Genomic DNA, 16434 nt, shown 5'->3' on the forward strand with positions numbered 1-16434 from the left:
ATAATGGTGGTGATAATAATGATGGTGGTGGTGGTGAATAAAACTGACACATATCTGACAAGAAAGTGGCATGCAAAAATTTGGGGCAAGAACATTCCAGGCAGAGGGAAAGGCCGTGATAAACTGGAAGAAGTTTGGCATGCTGCAGGAAGGGAAAACTAAAGAGTAGGGTGTTCAGATCATGATGGACAAGGGAAAAGTGGTAGGTAATGATGTCAGAAAGGCAGGGAGAGGCCAATCACAGAAAAATACTTAATCCAAAATAAGAGACTAAGATTGTCTTTTAAATTCTGTGTGAAGCTGGAGCATAATAAGAATGAAAGTAATGTGACTTACAAGAACCTTATGAGAGGCAATGTTGTCTCCATTTCAAAAGTGAGGTAACAAAGGCTCAGTGTAGTTCAGAAAATTAACCAATGCCACATAGCTATTAATTGGTGCAGCAAAAACTTGAATCCTGGTCTATCAGGCTTGAGTCCTTCACCCTGCCCAGCATAATACTTTACACCAAGAGGATTCCTGAGAAATTCCCCTCCTGCCACAATTGGCTTCCCATTAATGGAAACAACACTCTGCAAACATCTGGCTAAAATCAGCATGGTAGGCACTTAGCTTTCTGTGCTTTGCTCTCCTTGAGTGTCTACAGAGGATAACCAGACTCAGCAGGCCAGGCATTCATGCATATGAACTGGTTAACACATCAAACTGGCCCTCTCTGAGATGCCAGGCTTCCAGTGACATCACATGTGCCTTGATACAACTGGTGCTTACAAATTGCCACCCAGCTCTTGGGATCTGGCAGTCTTCCCTTTCTAACTGGCATGTTCGATTACTTGAGAGAAAATTGCTCCACTTCTGTTGTCTCCAGCCAACTCCAAGTAGGAGGAGAGGGAGAAAAGGAACAAGAAACAGACAGAAGGCCAGAAAATGTTACCATAGTGATTAAGTGAGCCTGTTCTTAGTTCCCAGGAATACATTGTTCTGATTTTGTTTTGTTTTATTTTTTGCTTTTGCACCATGAAGAATTGTTATCAGGGATGTCAAAAGCAAAGCCTGAGGACTGGTAGCAGCTCTTGAGATTTCGATGTGGAGCAGTGCTCTTCTTCTCTTTACACTTATCAGTAGATCCGTAAGCCCATTTCAACTTTTTAGCAATAAACCACAGTTAAATTCATAAAACAGTTGTTAATAATAGCAAGCCTTTTAATGTGCCAGGCACTGTGCCAAGAGGTTTGTATGCATTATCTCATTTAATACAGCACCCTACAAGGTGCAAGGAAATGGAAAGTGCTGAGTGTATATGGATGGGGCCCACAAGCGTCTGCCTGGGAGCTCAATCCTGATCTATCTAACTTCAAAAAGCATAGGCTGAACCACTCATAACATTGAGAAACTCTGCTTTCGTCTTCTTATGTTAAGTACAGTAGGCGACTCAGATAAATTTGAATCTTTCCCTTCAGGGAACTTCAATAATTGAGACATAGAATCTTTCTAAAAAAGATCCAGCTGAACTAAAGAAAAGTAGAATAATGGAGAAATGGTATATACAGAGCCATCCTCCATACCTCTCTCTAAGCAGACATCACTAATCAATCACAATCCTCTACCTGGCATCAGAATGCTTCTCAACACAGCCTCCTGGTCAACCACTACCATTAGTTCAGTAATTCATTTCCCAACAAATAGTTATCTAATATATACTATTCCTAGGCACAAGGAATATAGAGATGAGGAGGTCACTGCCTTCTGGATTCCTTCCAAATATCACATTTTTACTGAGAATTTTTCTGTCATTCTCCTCACATACCACTTTCATTGCAGTGTTATATCTCACTTGACAAGTATTTTCTACCCAGAAACAGTTTCATGAGTTACTTGTTCTTTTTTCTCTATGAAGCACTGGGTGATTCAGTCCACATTACAGGTTGAAGCCATGACCTAACTGAGCATTCTACTATAATTTATCCCAAAAGCTCTCTGTTTTGGCCAGGAACCTATGTAACACCTCCAACTGTGGGGAGAGTAAACTACCCTGTTTTATTGATGGTGTGGTTGGTCATATGACATGCGTTAGCAAACAAATGTTAGCAAACATGATGTGAACAGCAGCTCAAATGTCCTGTTTTGCTTTGCCCTGCAGTGCTCCTATGATTTGTCATGAAAAGAACCTGCCTAGGAGAGCTGCTAGTACAAGGAGAATGAAGAAACATGTGGAACCAACCTGAACCTAACTCACAACTTGGAGCCAAGCCCAGCCAATTCCCAGCTGAGCCCAGCAGAGTTATAGCCAACCTACAGACCCGTGAACAAAAAAACAAATGTTTATTGTTATAAGCCACTCAGATTTTGAGACTGCTGTATGGTCAAAACTACACAATACATAACTCTCATTTTCTTACAACTTTATATTCCTTTAGCTTCCATTTTTAGGCAGGAGCTATTGCTTTTCAAATGGGGACCAAGAAACAAAGTTTCATCTCTTTGTGAGAGCTATCATGTATAAGACCACCATGAGCTTACAACAAAGCCAGTGCAAGATGTGGACACTGGCCTGTCCATGGGGTGCATTCACGAGCTAGTACAACATGCATTTTCCAATATGAATAATTCATATCAGAAGATTAAATTACATGTCACAAAGTTTAACATCAGGCAGTCAACAGTCAACTTATTTTATCAATCAGAGTTTAATCTGGCAAAAAATAATCACCAAAGCTATTTAGAGTAAAAAGAGCATTACTATAGACAAATAGAGACTTGCTGGGGCACCTGCGTGGCTCAGTCAGTTAAGCATTCAACTTACCATTTTGGTTCAGGTCATGATCTCACGCTTTGTGAGATCGAGCCCCACATTGGGCTCCAAGCTGACAGTGCAGAGCCTGATTGGGATTCTCTCTCCTCTCTCTCTTCACCTGATCACTCTCTCTCTCTCTCTCTCTCAAAATAAATAAACATTAAAAAATAGTAAAAAGAATATACTCAGAACATTAAAAAAAAGAAAAATAGAGACTTGCATAACAACTGGAAGACTGAGGAACAAAGGGCAGGAAGGCTGCTTTCAGTAAATTACAAAGTGCAGAGATCACCAGTAGTCATGTGCTACCTACAGCACCAAAGTAGGTGACTCTTAAGTGGACACTCAAAAGTCATGGGCAAAACATCACCTCACCATCTCCAGTGCCCACACACCTGCCCACCAGAGGAACAGCAGCTTCTCTTCCCTTCCACCTTCCAAATGTCACATGAGGGCCTCTCATGGACAGAATCTAACTAGAATCCTGCAGACCAGGAAGTCCAGGGTCCAGGCTTACACCCTCTAACACAGGGCAGGACTTGGAAGGGTAAGGATGAGACCTGGCATCAACAATCTCTCTCATGTTTACCAAACCCTTACTCTCATTCAAACACTGTATCAGGATCTGGGGACTCACGGTTAAGTAGAAAAGATATAACCCTACCTTCATGAAGCACAAAGTCCAGGGGCATTTTTGCTCAAAAGCCACTGAAATCTGGTGAATATCATTGAAAATTACAATATGATCTTATGATGTGGTATCCACAAAGCACTGAGAAACAGACAAGGCATGATTCTTACCCATCAAAGGAGATAGGCAAATATCTAGAAAATTTATTTCTCAGTCTCTTTCTCTCTCTCTCTCTCTCTCTCTCTCTCTCTCTCTCTCACACACAAACACACACACACACACACACACACACACACACACACACACCTGAAAAACACTAGTCATCTAATATACAGAAATCATCATGTCACCCTAAGGACAAGAATGAAGAGTGGAAACATAAATGGAATTCTAGAGTATTCTAGAGTATTTGGGGTCTGTTACCACAAAAGTCATCAGAATTAGCTGCTCTTAACCCAAAAATTTATTCTTGGGAGCAACATCAAGGTTTCAATTTATACTCTCGCAAAGACTGAGCTTCCTGTGGCATACTTTAAGATTTCAGGAAGGAGCTAACTTCATTTTCAAGACAGCTGCTTTCTAAATGCAACCTGGGTGTTCCATGCTAACCCACTATGTGACTACTTTAAATTAACCTTTTTTTGTATGAAGGGTTTTCCCTCATTTCTCTTTTCATGAATTAATTTTAAGCCCTGAAGGCCTGACACCTTCAAGAAGTCCTGAGGTGCTATATGTTAAAAGCATTTCCAAATGGACAGTGGGTGGGTAGGTAGTGAATTAATTGGAAACCACACAATACTATGCTTTAAGAAAACCCCTGCCATTTCTACCTTTGTGATTTCCCTGACAAACAGGATTTTTATATTCTAAGTTTTAAAAGCATATATTAGAAAGCCACAGAAGTCCAGTTTCATTTAACATCCTCTTTTTCAACCAACCCTCCAGAAGCCCGGAAGCCACCCTTACTGAAATGGAAAACGTAAGGCTTGCATTTGTCAGCAAGTTTGCATACAGACATCATTTAAAATGTTCCATGCTTGCTTCAAATCAATTTACTTGAACTCTCACATGAACAAAGGACATCAACCTTAACATTTACTATGACAAAAATTCAACTCAGATTATCTTAAGTAAAAGAGGATATTTCATGTCTCCTGTTACAAAGGAGAGATTTCTTGCTTCAGGCATGCCTGGATCTAGGACTCACACAGTGCTCGCAGGAATGTGTATTTCAGCTCTGCTTCCTCCTGTGTTGGTTTATTATAAAGTAGGCTCTTCTTAAGCAAAGCCAAGCCAGCAACTCCAGGCTTTCATTCTACCAGATTACCAATGTCAGGCAAAGAGAGTGCCTCCTTCCCAAAAGTTCCAGTTGAAGTCCTACAGCTGGTGCTCTTAAGACTAACTTGGGTCCCTGACCCAACACTGTGTCTAAGGGAATAATGTACTGTGACCAAGTATAGGTCACTTGTGCCCACCTGGGTCAGCCTCATCAGAACTACCCAGTAGGAGGGACACACATACATACCCCACAAATGATATCTGCTACAGTTCTTAAAAATGATAGTAACTAGCTTTTCTTCGATAGTTGGTTATGTCCCAGGCACTGTGCTAAGTGCTGGGCAAGCATCATCCTACTTAGTCCTCACAATCACCCCAGGCAGTAGATTCTATTAATTATCTCCATTTTCAAGATGAGAAAACCAAGACATTGGCCCCTTTGGCATGGTTTCCCCTTCTTTCAGGTTGCCATTGCTCTCTTCCACATCTAGATCATATCTATTTTCAGCAAAGGAGAAGTAACACCTCAGTAAGAACTCCATTTGATCAAGTGGCTCCCTCAAGCTGATATGCACTTTAACTGCCCCTCAAGCTGGGCAATGCAGTATGTTGCCTTCCGTTAAAGGAATTCCTGGCATCAGCAGACACAACATTTGGAAGCGGTAATGATGAGTAGTTGATCCTGAGATTCTCCAGTCTAGGACTTTGCTTCCATGAAAGGCAAGCCCTGTGTTTTATCACCTTGAAAAGCCTGCTTTCTGATTTTTTCCTTTTTGAAATTAGACATGCGAACTAGGTAGGAGAAAGCAGAAAAAGAGAAACACGGAAGAGTCAATGATTTAAATACTGCCTGAAACAGGGCACACTCAAGTCAACTCAGTAAATATTTATTAAAGGCTCTCAGACTTGCAGCCAGACCTAAAAGAAAAGAAATCAAGCACAGTATGTGCAAATGGAGATTTATGCAAACGAAATTGGAGGTGGGGGTATTTACTTTATAAAATATCTTCACATGATAGAAAATAAACCCCTGCATTCTCTGTACATTTTAAAAGTTACTTGATGGGGCATCTGGGTGGCTCAGTCAGTTAAGCGGCCGACTTCGGCTCAGGTCATGATCTCGTGGTCCGTGAGTTCGAGCCCCGCGTCAGGCTCTGTGCTGACCACTCAGAGCCTGGAGCCTGTTTCGGATTCTGTGTCTCCCTCTCTCTCTGACCCACCCCCGTTCATGCTCGCTCTCTCTCTGTCTCAAAAATAAATAAACGTTAAAAAAAATTTTTTTTTAAATAATAAAAGTTACTTGACTGACAGGAATGAGTTGAGCATATCTGATCAGAAATCTGCCTACTGTATAAAAGAAGATGCATGCAATATATGATAATAGTAAAAGAATAGCTACATGAAATCACTTAGTGAATGGCATGTGGAAATTTGACAGTCTTCAGGCAGATTAAAGACCTAAACGTAAAAAAAAAATCCATAATAACAATGAGAGAAATTATGGGTGAATATATACTTGAGGCTGAAAACTTTAAGACAAAGATGCCTTTTAGAAAAAAACAACAACAATGATTTATTATCTGATTAGATTGAAATTTAAAACTTCTGCATGACGAAACACAAGATGAACATGGTTTACAGGTGCAAAATAAACTGGGAGAAAATACTTATAATATACATTACATGACAGGAAGTTAATGTCTCAGCTATCCAAATGACTCCTAGAAATCAATAATACAAACAATTCGACCGAAAAACAGCCAAAAATACAAACAGATAATTCATAGAAGAGAAACTACGAATGGCTAACAGAAATACAAAAAGATATTTAACCTTACTTGTGATCAGGGAAATGCAAATTGAAACAATGGTGAAATATGCTTTTTTCACCTATTAGATTGGTAAAAAGTATTTTAAAGTGTGATAATATTAAGCATTCGTGAGGATGAGGTTCCTTCACACATTGCACATGGAAGTGTGAATCTGTACAGCTCCCTTAGAGAGCACTTTAGCGGTACTGATTAGAATTTTAAATGCTCATATCCACATCAAAAAAAAAAAAGAGGTATATAAAAACATTTAGTATCACATTGCAGTAATATAAAATATTAGAGACTATCTAATTATCCATAAGAAAATGGTTCATGCCGTATCCAAATTATGAAATTGTGGTGTTTTTTTTTTAAATAAAGACTATTAACAGGGAGCAAGGGAGAACCAGCACCAAGATAGATACGCTTTTAAAGAAAAATGAAAGTTGCAGAATATGTACTTTCTAATACCATTTATCATGTGCACACATGCATTCACAATTGCGGTATTTAGTAAGAATGGCACAGATTATTGTTTACTGCAATGATACAGAGATAGAGATTTGTTTAAAACCAGATGTAACTAGATAGGTCTAAGAATGATACATATCAAAATTCAAGAATATCTAAGAAGAAATCGGGGCCAGTGGACAAAGACAATTCTGGTCTTATCTGTTAAGGTACTCATTGTTGTATGGATATTTTATTCATCTCTTATTTATGAAACTGCAATTAATATTACATTTTCTCCAGATGGCTAGAAATCACATACACAATATTCAATTCTACAAATATTTATCAACTCTTTTAAGTATCATATAACATGTAGAACCCCAGAAAAGAAACATAGTCTGTCTCAGTCTTGCTCATTTATTCATTTTTTTAAAATTCATCCAGTAAAAATATTACTGACACCTATTATGAGCCAGGCACTGTATCAACAGCGTAGATAATTGGAAACAAGGAAGAGTGGGAAGGGAGGCTTTTCTCATGAAGCTTACATTGTCATAGAAAAGAGGATAATAAATAAATAACTCCATAAAGGAATAGGCGGTAATAAGTAAGAAAAATAAAGATAGAGGAACAAGAGTCCATTCCTTTTGATGAACAGAACAATTTATCTGTTCAGCTGTGGGGAACAGCTGCTATCATCTCATGATACTCTCTTCCTAAAGAGAAACTTAGAAGGAGGAGGTCAGGGATGAACTATAGCCCATTGCTGCAGCTGATCCTGGGGCCAGAATTAATATTCAGCTTCTCCTGCCTCCATGCTCCACTGAATCCCTCACCCTCCTCTATCACCTCAGCAGGTCTTGATGGCTTCCCAACAATGGAATTTCCAAGTCAAAAGACAAATAATTGTATGATTCTGCTAACTGTTGCCAAATTCCCCTCCACAGTGCTTGTACCATACTGAGCTCCCAGCAGCAATGAATGGATGAAGGCACGTATTTCCCCACAGCTTTCCCAAGAGTTTGTGTCAACAACAGCGTCTCTCTCTATGGTTTTAATCTGCATTTCTCTTGTTGTGGGTCAGACTGAGCATCTTCTATATAGTGAAAAGCCATTTGCATTTCTTTGCCATTATTTTTCTGTTCATACCTTTATCCCATTTTCTATAGGGTTGTTGGCATTTTTTTCTCCATTTTTAGAAGCTCTTCTTATATTAGAGATATGAATCCTTTATGATAAAAGTTGCAAATACTTTTTCAAAAACTGACATTTTCAAAGAGACATGCCAAAATTGAGTGGACGTGGCATGCAGCCATGTGAATTGAGTAGATGCAGCTATGTGGGAGGGAGTGTTTGTATGTCTGCTAAGAGGTTTATGAAGCTGCAGCAAAGTCCTCACTAGAAAGAATAGGTTATGAATCATGTACAACATTGTACGCAACTGAAAATTGATTTTGAAATTCAAGAAAGAGATTGAAGCTAGAGATATAAATTTGGAAATTGTCAGCAGAGATGGTATTTAAAGCTATGGAGCTGCAATTACCGAGCGTGCATAGAGGTAGATGGCATATAATTCTGCAGCCACAAACGTTCATATAAACATATTTTACGTGATGAGTGACACCTGTGCTGCATCTGTAATCTAAATCACAGATTTTGTTTCTGCCAACAACCCTGTAGAGCAGTGAACACTCATTCCATGCTACAGTCATCTGACGAGTCTAGCAACTGAGTGAAAGACTCACTGGCTTTTATCACAATTACTCCTTTTGAAAGAAAAATGAGAAAAACAGGTATGTTACCAAAGGATAGGGCTATACAGAGCAATGTGCCAAAACACTGCAATATTTTCAACACTTCAAAAAGGAGGATCATTTAGAAACCAGAAACCTTCCCAGAAACCAGAGAAGAGGGAGAGAAAATCTGCAAAGCATCATGTGGCCTAGGAACCTCTGCATCTTTGATCGCCAGCCATCTCTTTATTTCTAAGTGTCTGGAACATCTGCTCTTACTGCAGAGATGTGAGGTGTCCAGTGTGAAAGTCTGATTGGGGGGTGGAAGATGCCTGCTAGCAGAGAGAGAGCCAGGTTGCTGGAGTCCTGGAACCAGCTTCTCCCGACATCTGGAGTTGGTAATTAAACCGCTCCCAAGTGGACAGTTGTTTACATCAGTCTAATGATCAGAAGTCTATCTCTGGGCAAAACATTGTGCATTTCCAATAAGCATTATAAATATTATATGGCATCTTTGAATATATCATTTCAGGGTAATGTCAGTGGACTTTCACTCTAGCATAAAAATGGGTGTGGGTAGGAAGGTCAGGGCAGTGTGGAGTAAAAAGAAACTGCACTGAGGTCAAGAACCCCGGATTCTACTCTTAGCTCTGCCATGACATGGCATGGATGTGGGCAAGTTACATGGAACATCTTCGTAATGTAATTGTACTGAATATTAACAGGGAGGGAAGAGACATTTACAAGCTAGCTAGGTCCATGTTCTGAATTTATAGTTACAAAAAGCAAGGCTCAGCCCTTTCTGGGTTCTCTTTGGGGAATCAGCATCTTGCCAAAAACATGTTTTCTAGTCTGTTCTCTGCCATGAAATTTTAAAAAGTATATTTTCCCTGCGCAAGTGTGCTACAATGTAGGTAGATAAGTCTGTTGTCTCCTAAGCGAGAAGCAAGCAAACTCATGTGCCTGCAGGTCTAAATGTGCATGCCACAGTACAACTTATGGGGAATAAAGGTAATCACTGACTCACTTGGATCTACGCTAGGGCACAAAAAGGGGTGATAGTTATCACCAAAACTCCAACAATATTCAGGCATGATAAACAACATTCTTGACAAAATCAAAGTATTTTATCTGGAAGAACGGGTATCAGCACACTAATGCCCAAATACTCAATATCAGAGAGTCTCAGAGCAGATAGCTTCCCCCGGGAGAAAAACAGGGCCCTAGAAGAAGGGACACAAACCAGATGTGGACAGATGAGAATGATCTGGAACAAGAAATCTAAAGGCACACTTGGGATGCCAACTAAACTGAGGGACCTAGGGGGGTTAGAGAACACCTATCTTCAAAATCACACCCTATTGAACATTTTGTCTAGAAAGATTTTCTCCTCTGGGAATTTATACATATGTTTGTGGCCTGGGTGCTCTCTGTTCTGCCATTCACTAGCTGTGTCAACACTGGCCTGTTATTTCACCTTTCTGAGCTTGGTTTCCTCACCTGTGATAGAGCAGAGCCTACCATTTATTTGTCCTCCACTGGTGCCAGGCACCAAGCTAACAAAAATACTAGTAACTTCACAATGCTTAGTGATTACCACGTCATTTAAGGGTCTCCTCCCACTGTGTGAACAAGTGAGTCAAATGAATTAAGTCATTTAAGCTTCACAAAAGCCCTATGAAGTAGACATTATTATCCCCATTCCACAGATAAGAAAACTAAAGCCTAGAGAGGTTAAGTACCTTGCTCAAAGTCACACAGCTAATAAGAAAGGGAGACAGGGGCGCCTGGGTGGCTCAGTGGGTTAAGCGGCCGACTTCGACTCAGGTCATGATCTCACAGTCCGCGAGTTCAAGCCCCGCGTCAGGCTCTGTGCTGACAGCTCAGAGCCTGGAGCCCGTTTCAGATTCTGTGTCCTCTCTCTCTGCCCCTCCCCTGTTCATGCTCTGTCTCTGTCTCAAAAATAAATAAATATTAAAAAAAAAAAAAAAGAAAAGAAAGGGAGACAGTTTAGACCCAACCATTCTGATTTGAGCACCAACCTTCTTCTTAACTATTCCATAATGTTTCAATTCCTTCATTATATTTAAGAACAAAGTCCAATGAAGGAAGGCATGTTCAGAGAAGAGCAAAGGATACTATTTCTTAAATACTAAGCCAGGTTGCCAATTTAGGGCCAGGTAGACTCCAAAGCAAAGCATTTAACCCCAAGTGAACTAAGGAAATAAACTCTGTTCACCTTCATAGATTTGCTCAAAGAACTTTTAAAACTGTAGAGTGTCAGCTGCTATTCATACACATGCAGGCAGAGAAGAATTTTTTGTAACACATGTGGGTAGTATGGGCAGTAGATACGTAAACTCTCTTGAAAGGAGGGAAATATGAGTAAGAACTTGTTGGGCACTGATGAAGGCAATGCATCAGTTTATTTTGGCTGCTGTAACAGATGCCTACAAGCTGGGTGGCCTCAAAAAACAAATTAATGGTCTCAGAAGCCTGAAATCAAGGTGTGTATGGCCACATTTCCTCTGGAGGCTCTAGAGGAGAATCTGTGCTTTCTTTCTTCCAGATTCTGCTGGTTCCAAGCATTCCTTAACTTGTGACCACATCACTCCAATCTCTGCCTCTGTGGGGCCAGTGCCTCCTTCTCTTCTGTTTGTCTCTCCCCTTCTCTCTTGTAAAAATACTTGTAATGGCAGTAAGGGCCTACCTTATAATCAATCCAGGATGATCTCTTTCAAATCCTTAATTTAGTCACATCTGCCAAGACTCTCTTTCCAAATGAGGTGAAATTCACAAGTTCCAGGGGGTTGAAATGGAGATCTTTGGGAGGAGGAAGTGGAGGGGCGGGGCATTTTTTGGCCTATCACAGGCAATGATGGCTCCCCCTTGCAGATGGACACTATCTGAAGAAGCCCCGCAGATCACACCTATACAAAAAAAAAAGTGTCTGCTAGACAAAATCATCCAGTGCCAGGATCCTATAAAGAAAAGAGCCCTTTCCTGCCACTGGAACTGTCCACCTTTCCAGAACCCAGATTTCACAAAACTTGCCAACTTCATGAATACGCTACCCTGTTACACAGACTTAAGAGCCTGCATACTCATAGCAAGCAGCCCAGACTTCGCTGGGCTAAGCCCAGACTATGCACTTCAAGCAGGCCATCCTTCTGAACAGACTGAGACTTTGTGGCACGAGCTGCCGCTGTAGAAGCAGACTTCCAAGAATACTTCAGGGGACTACGCATGATGCCAATTTGCAGTTCCTCAAATGTGCTGCTGATCTCTGGTTGCGTTTGATCAGGAGAAATGGCAGAGTTTTGTCAGTGTTCAAAAGCCAGTCTACCCTGACCTTTCTTATAATCAAGTCTGCTGTGGCCTTTATAAAAAGTGTGTGCAGGGTAAGGCTCTGACAAAATGCAGAAGGCAAATCCCAAGGCTGGTGGCAGCCAGTTTGGGCAGATATTAGAAGCAATACACCAACCCAAAGGCACCCACCAGACAGCAGTTAAGACCTTTGACAAGCCTGACACCAAACAGAAATTGGAGGAGGGAGGGAGAAACAGCATCTTCTCTTGAGGGGAAAAGGAGCTAAGTACACTAGCAGATGGAACATGGCCTTACACTAATCCAGGCTCCATAATTAAATTCCAGAACTATGCCAGCAAAGGAAGACAATATTCAAAAATAGCAGGTGCCTCCTAGAGATTTTTGCCAGAGAGGCTTTTGTAAGCCATCGGGCTTATAGCCTAGGGGATAAAAACACTGGTGAGCTAAGTACCCAGCTAGCTCTACAGAGGAGACCAGAATGAGCTAGTGCTCCTTTTTTATCCACTGGGGAAGTACTGCCTCCTAACTAAATTTAATTGCCTCTGGGGTCATTCAGCTGTGCATGGACTTTGTAGATGAGGAGGTAGTCACAGATATGCAGCAGTTCTGGCTGCAAAAATAACTGCCCACCTGCCTACATCAATACACCTCCCAGCTATTGTGCATCTCAAAGCTGCACCAGATAAATGACTTCAAAGACAATGCCCATTAATGTGGTCCAACCAATTCTCCAGCATTGTACTGAATGGCAGCATGATATACTGGTTTTAGAACTGGACTACGGAGTCAGATAGCCCTCAGTGGTTGTCCAGTTCCATAACTTATATTAGCATGTGATCTTAGGGAAGTTATGAAGACTCTCTAAGCTTTGAGTTTTTCTATCTGTGAATAGAGATTATAATATTTCAGAGAAGTAGTGTAAGGAACTAGTTATGCTATGACAAGTATCTGCAATTAGTTCATGGAAAGGCACATGGTAACAGTGTCCCATAAATGTTAGACTCTTTAAAATAATAATAATTAAATGGACAGAATAATGTACCAAGCTACCAAGAACAAACACTGAAGGCCATCATCATACATAGAAACTCACAAAAAGGGCAGGAGGGTCTGCCAGATTGAGAGCTGTTTTTGTGGCTTTGATTTTGTTGCCTCAAATTTGAGAGATGCTTTCTCCTTCCATCTGGTCCCAGCAAGCAAGGAGTATGGAAAAAGACCATGTAACTGCCACACCATGCAGGCTGGAACTCTCAGGCAGGAACTCTGCAGCAGGACCATGCACATGCCCACCCATTCTCTCAGCATCCCACAGACAGGACAGCATCAGGAACAGCTGGGCATCACCAGCTGTGCTCCAGGAAATGAACCCCTTCCCTGCTGCTTTCTCTTTTCACAGGGTTTTCAAGGAAGCAGGCTTCCAGGTCTAGAAAAAACAGTGTGAACTTGGGCACTGCTGCTAAGGGAAGCTGCCCAACAGTGCCGGCAACCATGGCTCACAGCCCACAGAGAGTTTGTATGAACTAGAGGCACAGCCACTCCCTCCAAAAGAAGGGGGACCACTCCCCCCAGTTACTTCATTTCCAGGCAACAATGAAAGAACTATCTGGCACATCCGGTGGAAAGTCCTGCCTATATCCCCATAGTCCTTCTTCAAGGTAATTAAACACAGATTTGTCAAACTCCTATTCTGGTCTGCGTAGGGATGGAGCCCATCATCATGGTTAGGAGTTTGTTGAGCTCTGGAATCCAACAATCATAGATTCAAACCACAGCATCACCACAAATTAGCTATGTGACCTCGGGCAACTCCGAGGGTCTCTCCACACTGCAGTCTCCATACCTGCAAAAGGAGGATAAAAACTGCATCTACAACCACAGGAATATTTTGAAGATTAAATGAGATAATGTGCGAGAAGCACCTAACACAGGCCCTGACATATGATAGCATGAATATGTGGTGACTAAGCTGAGCTAAGCTCTGTGCTGAGTTTAAAAAGTGCTAGACCAGGTCTCTTCAACTCAAGTTGATACATACAGTACTACAACATTCCTATGTTAAAAAAGCATTTCATCATCATTTCCTTTCCAAACCACAAAATATTTATTTACAGTTGAAACTGAAGACAAAAGATCCACCTCAACTTTTTCCCTCCACCTCAAAACCTTGGCCAGAATTTATAAATGCTGTCATGGAGACTTTCTCATTGTGTGATTACTGTAATTTCTCTGGTTCCCATTCTGTTTTCCACCCTATGGAATTCTATCCTATACTCTGGTTCTGGTCAGCCTGTTTTCCCAGTACCTCTTACCTAAGCTGTTTCTGGAAGTACCTTTATTCAGTCATTCATTCTTTTAACAAATATTGACCCATCCAACTCTTAGAGACCTATATCATGTTAAGCCTGGAGGTGCAATAATGAGCAAGATAGAAGAGAAGTGTCTGTTCCTAAGAAAGTCTACAATCTAGGAAGGGAGGCAGGTCTTTACTATTAGTAAAACCCATGGTAAACCAGGGTGAGAGCAATAGTATCTCAAAGCCGGTACAAATAACCTGGTCTTGAGTGAGTAGATAAGGCTGATGGAGGCAGTCTTCCAAGAGAAAGTAGCATTTAAGGAAGACAAAAAGAGTGGTCAGGAAATACCCAGGGAAAGAAGAAAGACTTCCAAGCAAAAACAATCCAACTATCGTGCTTGATGTTCACATCAGGCCCAACCTGGGTTACAACCGCTCAGCAAGAACTATCACTAATCCCCCCTACCCTCTAGAGAACCTTGAAATGTTAGAGCTAATATCTTGTTGAAATGTCTGCACCTCCCAAGCACCAACGCCCCTCCAACCCAACCTTGATTCGCTCAGAGAAAGAGAAAAGAAAATGGGTTGTATTCAGAAAAGCTCAAAAGCTCTCTGTGAACTGTGGAGGATACTTGTTGATCAGATTGCCAGAGAAAGCCAACACAAATGTAGAGCCACGCTTCTTTCTTCCTCTCACGACAGGAGCCCAAAACTGCCTTCAAACCCAAACAGAGAGTGACCCAGTTGAAAAGGTCATGCCATTTCTTTCCCTGTCAAAAAAATGGACTTTCTCAGTTTTCACTATGGATGAAAATGTAATATTTCTGTTTGCAATTTCAATTTCACAGCTGACTGGCATCTGCAGGGACAGAGAATTCTAATAAAATCGCAGAAGCATTTAATACAATGACTGGCAGATGGGGAAAGGGTTTGTAGCAACTCCATTTTTCTGATTATGTTAACAAAACATGGCATGGGCTTTCCTAATGCACCGACCCTGTTTCATTTACAATTTAAATCTGATGACTAAAAACAGTGATTAGGACTTGGGGGAGGAGGGGGCAGTGCTGTTTACCACCTGAATGGTTTAATAATATATAGATCCTTTCCCCCCCCCCTCCCAATCAGACAAATTAGCATTCCCGGTTCTGCACTTAATAAAGTTACACAGGGCAATTTCAAAAAATTATCTGGGTGCAACATTGCGTCAATAAATTATTTATGCACACTTGGTTTGGAAATTAAGCAACAATGGAATATTCTTTAACCATAATAGAAAGCCCTGTAAATAACAAGTAGGCCCAGTGGGGCATTTTAAAACTAAAAGCCATTACTGATAAAACAGGATGGGGCTAGTGACGAACAATCTCACGAAACGCTGCTACTATGCTGGTTAAGAAGAAACATGTTGGCACCTTCTCACTTAGAGCACAGCCAGCCTGTCGACACTTTCTACATGGTCACCACGATGGAAAGGCTAAAGATAATCATAAAGCAAGTCATGAAGGCAATTTGCTTACAGCCTTGCTCTGTGACTGGCCAAGTTTCCTGGGCCTAAGTTTCAACATTTATAAACTGAAAAGTGTTGGACTGGTTCCTAAGTGCTGGTGCTTGGACTGGAAGCCAATTGGCTGTATGAGTATCACATGCAGAGCTTTTTTTGTTATTCTTGTTCCAACACAGAGTCCTAGGATTACTGGGCTCCAACCACCAAAGAGTTTGATTCAGTGGGGCTGGATGAAGGTGCAGGAATAGATGTTTTAAACTCACCAAGAGATTGGGTTTAAGAACCATTGGCTTAGACTACCTTCAGGTCTAAAATGTGAAGATCCAGATAAACAAGGGAAAACCCAAGGTACAGACTTACATTTTACTAAAAATGGAAAATGCAGAAGTGTATTTTTAGCTAACTGACTTTATCTAAATGTTCTGAGACAAGAGGTAGTATCAGGCATTTGTTAAGGTCATTTAACTTCAGCAACGTTTGGTGATCTCTTTGGTTTGAGACCCAACTGTTCAGTTATATGCAGCCTGCACAAGACACTGGCAGGCTGAACTGAGCAGAGAGGAGAAACTAAATTAAAACTCAAGAGCCACTGGAGCAAGAGAAC

The sequence above is a fragment of the Neofelis nebulosa genome, chromosome 10 (assembly GCF_028018385.1).
Source record: "Neofelis nebulosa isolate mNeoNeb1 chromosome 10, mNeoNeb1.pri, whole genome shotgun sequence".
In the NCBI taxonomy this organism is placed as follows: domain Eukaryota; kingdom Metazoa; phylum Chordata; class Mammalia; order Carnivora; family Felidae; genus Neofelis; species Neofelis nebulosa.